This window comes from Emys orbicularis, chromosome 10 (assembly GCF_028017835.1).
Source record: "Emys orbicularis isolate rEmyOrb1 chromosome 10, rEmyOrb1.hap1, whole genome shotgun sequence".
Lineage (NCBI taxonomy): Eukaryota > Metazoa > Chordata > Testudines > Emydidae > Emys > Emys orbicularis.
Genome location: NC_088692.1, coordinates 45,434,359 through 45,444,259, shown reverse-complemented (window position 1 = coordinate 45,444,259; position 9,901 = coordinate 45,434,359).

Below are 9,901 nucleotides of genomic sequence, written 5' to 3'. Positions count from 1 at the left end.
CAAAGCACCACCTGTGTGCAAGCCCTGGGCAGCAGGTCAGTGTCATCATCCCCGTCTCACTGATTGAGAAACTGAGGCACCGAGAGGGAAAGCGACCTGCACAGTGTCACCCAGCACACCAGTGGCAGAGCCAGCAACAGATCCCAGTGCATGAGCCCAGGCCAAGGGTGGCAGCAGGCCAGTAGGAGCCAAGGCAGGTTGCAGAGCAGCACTGCCTGTCTCACACGTTGCTCTCTCCCTTCAGGCTGGGAGCAGGAACAGCAGGCTGACATGACAGCTATCAGTCACTTGGTGACCTCATTGGAAGGGCTGGAGGGAGGGGGCCTGCCAGAGACTGCCAGCGAGATCCACTGTCTCCAGCCCGCTCCTGTCAGCGTCACTCTCCCTTACATCTGCATTGGAGCATGGACCCCGCTGCTGCGCTGGGATGCTGAGCAACGGGGCGTCTCGCCCAGGGGTCACACGCAGCTGCCTGGCTAACAGAGGGAGCTGCCCAGCCGTAAGCGCATGGACCCTGTTTGACTCGGGTGCCCCCGGCAGGAGCTATTATTGATGATTATCTGCCTGGTTCCCACCACCGCAGTGTCTGGGAACACAGCCCATGGCTCAGATGAAGACACAAACACTCCCTGGCTTAGGAAGATACGCCCCCCCCTCCGCCCCCAAACCTCTTGGCACCAGGACCTAGAGCGCGGATGGTGGGGGAGTCACTGATCAAAGGCTTGGAGAAACAGCTGCATTCAAGGGCATTTTCTGTCTGGGGCCAGACTCAGGCTCTGAGGAACTCCTGGCCCTCGTGAGAGCCAGAGAAGGGCCCCAGCTCCTGAGGATATGCTACCCCCAGCTAACTCCATGATGCTTCCCAAGGCTGTGAGGCACCTCGCTCCAACCAGCCCTCAGCATGAAGCGTGGGTCAGCCGCCTGACTCCACCAGCCTCTGGCGACACAAGCAGGCCTCGCTTAATCATCCTCCAGTGCCCCGCCCCTGATCCACTGAGCACTCCCTGGACCCAGACACACTGTTCCCAAAGGAACAGCACACACGGGCTGGCAGGAGTCAGCTCAGGATCCTGGCTCTGCTTAGCACAGCACTGAGATAGAAAGAGTGAAAACAAGACTCTTACCAACGGATTTGAGCGATAGAAAGTCAGAATACTGGAAACAAAAGGCTACATATAAAACAAAATCCTAACATGCTTTCTAAAGCCTGCACTTAACTCACAAGGCATTTCCCTGTCTCCTACAGCAGTGGTTTTCAGCCTTTTTTCATTTACGGACCCCTAAAAATTTTTGAATGGCGGTGCAGACCCCTTTGGACCACAGGTTGAAAACCACTGTTCTATGGTAACGACCACCCCCACCCCTGTTTACCTCTTCCCCTTCATTTCCTCCTGAAGCCTCTGCCAGCTCCTCATTAGCATTTGATTCAGTATGCTAACAGGCAGCTGTTGTATAACACACAATACACAATGGTCCCCCAGGGAAATAAATGTTTCCCCCATCCTGCTTGGAGAAGTTTGTTTCAAGACACGCTACCTTTGAGCGACCTGCTTTTACCTACAGACGAAGAGCACAGAATTGTTAGTGTATGTACGTGTACCTCTGTGCCTTCTGCCAGCTGGCCTCTAGAGGCCTTTCGGTCACTAGCCCAGGCTGGAGGGCTGAGCAGGTAGGGCAAACTGGCCCTAGGACTCTAGGAACCTGCCCCTTGAATTCCAGGCAGCATAGAGCACAGAGCAAAGAGCAATGGGCTCCCCTAGCCAGCCCGGTGGGGAGGTGAGTGTGCACTGCTGTTGGCTGGCCCCTGCACTTAGTCCCAGGTGGCAGCAGTGCTGTAGCCCAGCATGGGTGATGGAGGTGAGACGTTCGTCACACAGGAGATCCCACGCAGGCAAAAATGTCTCAGGCCACTTTGACCATAGGTGTGGGGAGGCAGATGCCCTGGAGTGCTGAGGCTATGCCAGCCTTTGCCAGGTCTCAGGATGCTTCCCCCTCCCAGCTGGCCTCACCTTCATCTCATCCTGGTTGAGCTTAAGCCAACTGGCTTTCATCCAGGTCTGTGTCTCTGCCAGACGCTGGGAGGGCAGGGAAATGCCTTTGTCTGGATCTGATGGAAAGGAGATGTAGGGCTGTGCCATTAGCATACTGATGGCCCCTGGAGCCCCTCACCCCAACAGCTCTAGGAGACCCCCCCAGCCAAAGGGGTCGGGCAGGCCCCTGAGATGCTCCCTGGGATCTCTGCCACAGGATGAGTGGAAACACTCTGAGCTTCAAAGTCACGACCCCTTTTTAGGTCACTCGTATTCCCCTAAGCCTGACTCCTGGATAATGCCTCCCCCGCCCTCAGATAAGCTACTGGATGAGACTCCATCAGCCACACGGCATGGTAGCAACGTATGTAGCGCTGTGGGTATATTTGTACAGATCTGCACTCGCGGTCTGGTTCCACGGAATGACTTGGATCTCCCGCGTGTTGGTGTGAATGACTTGGGAGCTGGGTGAGCCCATCGGGAGATCCAGATCCCTCTGAAGCCTGACGGATACACCAGTAGATCGTTCTCCCCACTCAGCCATCGACTGCCCTCACTGTGGGGTGAGCGGGTCTGTCACTGTGCCAAGGCGTGCCAGGTAAGCCTACTCTCAGGAACAGCTCCCAGCTGATGGAAACTGTACGCGAGCCATCACGGCGATCGCACCAACTTCACACAGACCCCACATTGGGACGTGCCTGCCACAGAGGGCCCGGCAGCTGGCACTATCTGTGTGCCAATGGACCAGGCAGCGCCCAGATGGGAGGCAGTAGTTGCACAATGCACACAATCCCAGCAGGCAGCCCATTGCAGGCGCAGCTCGGAGGGGCCGGGGGGAGCTGGAGGGGGAGGAGCTGAGGAGGGAGTTCACACCTGATTGGGTCAAGCCAGACATCTAAGCCCCACCTCCTCCCACCTCCCGTTTCTCAGCAGCGCTAGGGTGACCAGACAGCAAATGTGGAAAATCGGAACAGTTGGTGGGGGGTAATAGGAGCCTATATAAGAAAAAGACCCAAAAATCGGTACTGTCCCTATAAAATCGGGACACCTGGTCACCCTAAGCAGTGCTTATTGGCCCAGTGCCCTATAGCCGGGGCTCCTTCCCAGACTGGGTCTCTCAGGGTGTGACTAGGCCTCTCCAGAGGGGTGTCCAGAGGTCTGCTTTCCACTCCCTCTTCCCCCATGTCTCGCTTACTGCCTGCCTCTGCCCGACACTGCTCTAGGGATGGCACGGCAGCCCCAGCAGATCTGTAGCCAACATGTCCCCACAATTTCCCCAAGACTCCTATTCCGGCACCAATTTCCTTCCCATTCACCTACCCCCACCTGCTGCTCCTGGCGCTGAAGGGGTTAACACTGGGATATGCACTACATCAACTTGCCTGCCTTTACCCAGTCTTGGTACTGAATGGGTTAATGTTGTGATACGCACTAGCCCAGTCCCCTTCCTCCAGATGCTGGCACTGAAAGGGTTAATATGATGGTGGGCCCTAGTCCAGCTCAGCTCCCTTCCTCCCCACTCCCCACCCACCAAGGGGGGTAGATGCCGTGGTATTCATTAGACCAGACCAGATGCCAGTCTCCTCATCCCACTGTTAAAGGGATTATTGTTTGGAGGGATCTACCCGAGCTCAGCATGGCTCTCTGCCCCCTCCAGTCCTGGCACTTAAGAGATTAATGCAGTGCTATACACTTGCCCAAGCTAGCCACCATCCTCCAGTCCTGGTGCTGATGGGGTTAATACTTCGAAATGAACTAGCCCAGCCTGGCCCTCTCCCCCTGCTCCAGTGCTCAAGGGGTTAACCCAGTGGCAGGCCCTAGCCCTCCCCCAATCTAGTGCTGAAGGGGTTAACCCAGCGGTATGCCTCCCCCCATCTAGCGATGAAGGGGTTAACCCAGTGGCACGCCCTAGACCTTCCCCAATCTGGCAATGAAGGGGTTACCTGAGTGGCATGCACTAGCCCTCCCCTGGTCTGGCGCTGAAGGGGTTAACTCAGTGGCATGCCCTAGCCTGGCCTTGCCCACATGGTAACAGACGGTCACAGCGATTTCACCTGTACTTTTCAGCGTTGACACTTCATCCATTCCCATAAATCACAGGGGCCACCTCGATTATTCCTTCATTATCTCCTTTTATTCAGGAACATGTTCCCTTGCTCAGCCCAGCCCTCACAACACTGAGCCAGGCAGGGCGCATGGTTCTCTGCAGCTCCCGCCCCATCTCTCCCCCTGCCCAGCCTACCCCTTCCACAGCAAAAGGGTCACCTTGAGCTGGCCCTTCCCCCGGGACTGGGCTAGATCCCCAGCTGGGCTGGCTCCCAGCCCTTTCATCTCTTGCACAAGGGAAGAGTCTCAGGCTTAGAGAAAATTGCAGTCATGTCCATACAGGAAACAGCTATAGATGATCCTAGACAGGCTCCTCTAGATCCTAGAACCCGCTCCTTCTTGCTGCCATTGACACTTGGCAAAGGGTCACACTAGGTAAGAGCCTCTTGATTCTGTGTCCACTCATTTCTCCCTCAACAAGGAACTAACCCACACTAGGGCCTGATTTTATGTTGCTCCCCAAGGTGTAAATCAGGGGTAACCCCAGTGAAGTGGCTGGAGTTATGCATATCAGGGAATCAGTGTTGACTCTTATCCCTGGCACCCAGCTCTTTCCTGACTACTCAGCAGTCATGGCGATGTAGTGTGAGCGTTGACACAGCAATATGCTAGTAGGCACAAGTAAAATGATGCCATGGTTGAATAAAAACTAAGGGATCCAGTGTGGGAGAGGTGGGCTAGCCCAGGAGAGACAGCAGAGAGCAGCTGTTAAGGAGATAAATTAAGGCCTCAATGCCTTGTTGCACCTGGGACTCTGAGCCAGTCACTCAAGCCCCCACAGTTGGGAAGGAGGCTTGGAAAACTACTGATTATCCCATCAACACAGCAGATTCAATTGGTGATTCAAATGACCCGGAGCTGTCATGTCCCATTCTGCAAGTTGTGGGAGTGGGAGGAGCTAGAAAAAGTCCAAGCCCCAGCTGAAATGTCACCCTCTTGAAATGCATCAGAACTGACATGGCTCCTCGGCATGATCGACTTTTGGTGCTAATTCAGACCTGATCTGGCCCTAATAGGCCAAGTGCTCTATGAATGGCTTACAAAAGACACTCAGGAATCAAGTGCAGTTGAGGATCTACAGAATCAATTGACCACCTCCCACCATTTGAATGTTATGTTGTTTCGGAGCCTACAACCATTTGGGCAGTTACGGGCGGGGTAGAGTGCTACTCCACTTATACTGAGATGACTGGGAGCCCTTAGCATGTTTTTCCAGGTGACTTTCACTCTGCAAGAGCAGGTATCCCCTGCTAGAGAGACAGGGTGAAATCCTGGCCCCATCAAAATCAGGGGAGATTTGCCATGTTTCCTCGATTGTCTGGTGCGGGCATGGACAAGCAAATGGATCCTAAACTATTTTCAGGGTCTTGATAATATCAAGTTTGTGACAGACCATGAGCCACCCACACCATTAATAAACAGCAACAGCCTCGTCAAGGTGCCCTTTGGTCCCAGAGATCTCTCACGCATTTGGAGAAATTTAAACCTGTATGAATCATAGAATCATAGAAGATTAGGGTTGGAAGAGACCTCAGGAGGTCATCTAGTCCAACCCCCTGCTCAAAGCAACTAAATCATCCCAGCCAGGGCTTTGTCAAGTTGGGCCTTAAAAACCTCTAAGGATGGAGATTCCACCACCTCCCTAGGTAACCCATTCCAGTGCTTCACCACCCACCTAGTGAAATAGTGTTTCCTAATATCCAACCTAGACCTCCCCACTGCAACTTGAGACCACTGCCCCTTGTTCTGTCATCTGCTACCACTGAGAACAACTGAGCTCCATCCTCTTTGGAATCCCGCCTTCAAGTAGTTGAAGGCTGCTATCAAATCCCCCCTCACTCTTCTCTTCTGCAGACTAAACAAGCCCAGTTCACTCAGCCTCTCCTCGTAAGTCATGTGCCCCCAGCCCCCTGGTCATTTTAGTTGCCCTTCGCTGGACTCTCTTCACATTGTCCACATCCTTTCTGTAGTGGGAGGCCCCAAACTGGACGCAATACTCCAGATCTGGCCTCACCAGTGCCGAATAGAGGGGAATAATCACTTCCCTCTATCGCTGGCAATGTTCCTACTAATGCAGCCCAATATGCCGTTAGCCTTCTTGGCAACAAGGGCACACTGCTGACTCATATCCAGCTTCTCGTTCACTGTAATCCCTAGGTCCTTTTCTGCAGAACTGCTGCTTAGCCAGTTGGTTCCCAGCCTGTAGCAATGCATGGGATTCTTCATCCTAAGTGCAGGACTCTGCACTTGTCCTTTTTGAACCTCATCAGATTTCTTTTGGCCCAATCCTCTAATTTGTCTAGGTCACTCTGGACGCTATCCCTACCCCCCAGTGTATCTACCTCTCCCCCCAGCTTAGTGTCATCTGCGAACTTGCTGAGCGTGCAATCCATCCCATCATCCAGATCATTAATAAAGATGTTGAACAAAATCCTGAGTGATCCCATCGTTTCTTCAACTCTGGGTGATAGAGAAGCCCACGTAGTTACCACTTTGAGGGGCAGGTCAGCCATGGCAGAAATTAGACCTGATTAAACTAGCCCCTAGTGTTATACAACTAACTGTCCTCATAGCTACCAGACATGGTTGGCCCAGTCACCAGTGGGGATCCCACATCCAGCCTGTGACTCCTCTGCAATGAGACGGGAACTCTCCAAAACTGCAGGGCTGATCCCCTATGGCCATCATGTTGTAGACCCACAGACCTTGCAAGACATGACGGAAAGGCTACATGTGAGACACCAGGGCCTCACAAAATGACAGGCATGAGTCTCAGTACTGTGGCCCAGCACAGAGCAGGAAACAGTGCGGAAGGATGGCCCAGTGGTTAGAGCGCTAGCCTATCGCTTGAGAGACCAGCTCTGAAGTCCCTGTTCTGCCACAGACTATGTGTGTGACCTTGGGCAAGTCACTTGTCCCTCAGTTCACCCTCTGTACTATGAGGATAATACCCTGCTTTGCCAGAGGATGGATAGATTAAGGATTTGTGAGGTGCTCAGGTACTATGGCAAAGAAAGCCCCTAAGATAGTTTGACGTAAAAAGGAAGGTGGCATCACGTGACTCTTACCAAATGACCAGAGAGACACAACTCGAAGGAGCTCTTAGCATGATGTGAGAAGTTTGGAGGAGCCTAGCACGAGAGCTGTGTAAGGACCAGGACTTACCTATCAAGGAGCCATTGACCTAGGGCCATACAAATTGTACTTCTCGTTGGATCACCAGGTCACAGAGCAATAGAAAGGCAACTTCTCTCCTTCTGGCATCCAGGAGGAATAACCCTGGCCAACAGGCCATTGTCTGCCCACTTCGAATGCCAACCTTGGGGGATACAGTATTTTTTCAGGCATATTTATGCCAGCGCCCACCACCCAGCAGGGGATGGACTGGCCAAGAGAGCAGCACAGAGAATTCCACCCTAAACCCCCACGCTAACACTGCTGAGTTACGCCCCACCAGTCCCTGCAGTCAGCCCAGGGACTCATCAGAACAACTCTGCCCCGGCCCTAGATGTAACCTCCATCCCACGCGGCCCTGAGGAAATGGCTCCAAATCCAAGCACACTCAGGCCTTCTGTAACTGGAGGAGTGCAGCTCGACACTTAAACCAGCTTTGGTTATCTCCTGTCCTCACTGCACCCTGACACCCTACCTGGCTGAGACTGGTACCAAGTACTCAGTGCAGTAGACCAGGGCCATCCTCAGCTGCCCTGAAAGCCCGTTGATTGGCCGTGTGACCCTCAGAGAAAAGGTGCTCACCCCACAGCTGGAGATTGTTATGGTGACACATGCCCTCACCCTCCGGAACAGACTTTGCACATTGGGATGTGAAGGTCCAAGTGCATCCACTAGACAAACCCAAGTTAAGGCCAGAAGATGAGTGGATCCAGGCAGGGGCTGAAGCCACTGACTTGGCTGGATCTCTACAGGCTGTTGGTAAGTATTTACTCTCGCTAAGGATGGTTTGTGCCAAAAAATGGTGGGCAAGACGTGTGTGCTGTGTCTTTGAATTGGTAGCAAGAAGCCAGGTGGGGTGGGGGCTGGGGAGATTGTAGCAGAAGTGACAGAGAAGCAGAGAGAGGGAGGAGCTTCCGGGATAATGCTGGTTCCCTTATTCTAATAAAGCTCCTTGTTCAGTATTAGACGAAAGTGACTCTGGGATTCTTTACCATTGGCACATAGCAAAGTATTAATCTGAGCCATTCGGGTGAGGGCAGGGAGAGCATCTCTGGAGGTGGCGGGGGGCAGGCACAGCCTTTATCTGAGCCCCTTGGGCAGGCATGGGGCAATGTTTAAATGGTGGCATTCAGGGGGCTGGGCACAGGATCTGAGCCCCTCGGGTGGGTATGGGGCAGGGTTTGAATGGTGGTGATTGGGGGGGGGGGGGGAGACTGGGCACAGGATTTCTCTGAGTCCCTCCAGTGGGTGTTGTGTGTAGGTAACTAGGGAGCCAACCTTAAACAGCGTGGCCATGGCAACCAGGAGCCCGAACCGCCTGCAGTAATGAAACGCCACCTGCAGCTGGACCTGCTGCCCCCTCCTGGGCCAGGCACCTGCCAGCTCCGCGGCACGGGAACTGTTGTATCACAGCAACTGCCCTAGCAACCAGGAGGGGCCCTGCCAAGCCGCTTGGCAAGCAGCTGCTGGGAAGCCAACTGACCTCCTGGGATGTGCCCCCCCGGCAGCCGCGCCCAGTGCTGCAGCAGAACGGCCCCCAGGGGAAGTGGTGCGGTGGGCCCAGAGAGTTCCCCTCTCTGCCTCATGCACAAGCAGCTGCCAGCAGGACTCCGCTCCCTCCAGCAAGTCCCCAGCATGGACCCTCCTGCCCGGCCTTGGGCCTCTCAGCCTGCTATGGGGTGGGATGGCTCCGGGGGAGAGGGGGGAGGCTTTCACTAAGTACAATGGTGGAGGAGGGAGAAGCCGTGCAGCCCAGGGTAGGCCGCTGGGAACCAGAGGCGCCTGTGGAGGGCATTCCTCGAGATCACGGGTGAGAGCATTTGGAGAGGGAGAGGAGAGCTCTGGGGACTGCGGGACAGGAGCTGGGAGGGGATGTCACATGGCATAGCCCATACAGCCCTTGGCAGAGGGGAGGGGAGCAGTCCGTCACCGCACACACCAGCATGGCTGGCTCCTTGGGGGCAGTTGCATTGAAGGCCAAGGATGGAAGGAGCCAGGGAGGGGGGTGTTCTCCTGCCTCGGGCTGATCCCTACAGGGCAGGACAGCCTGGGGCAAGTGGGCCCTGCTGCCTGCACTGCACCTGCCCTGTGGATAGGCAACAGCCGCCAGGTGCTTTTCACTCAGCATCCCCACTGCCGAGCTCTGAGCAAGGTAAATCAGCTGTCTGCTCTTCCAGTGGAGCAGAGCAGGAGGATGGAAAGGTGCATGCAAGAGCCACACACAGCAGGCACTCGGGCTCACCAGCTGTGCCCTCCAGATCTCAGCTCTGAGCTCCCAGCGGGCATGGAGGCCAGCAAGGTGTGGGTTCATTTCTCAGGGGGTTACACAAATGGCTGAGGCAAAACCAGGAGAGCAGCAGCTTTTATTTCAATGGCAATTTTCCTAAGCATGATACAGAGCTCTGGAGATTTCCCAGCTCCTGGGGGGGAGGGGTTTACACACTGGGGGGCAGGTGAGAGAGCATCAGGCTGCAGGTGGGGTATATCCAGATGTGTTTGGGCACAGCTGAGTGACACATTGGATGTGTGCACACACCATGCACGCTTAGGGGCAGAGTGTGCAGGCATACCCGCAGCTCTGTAAACGTACA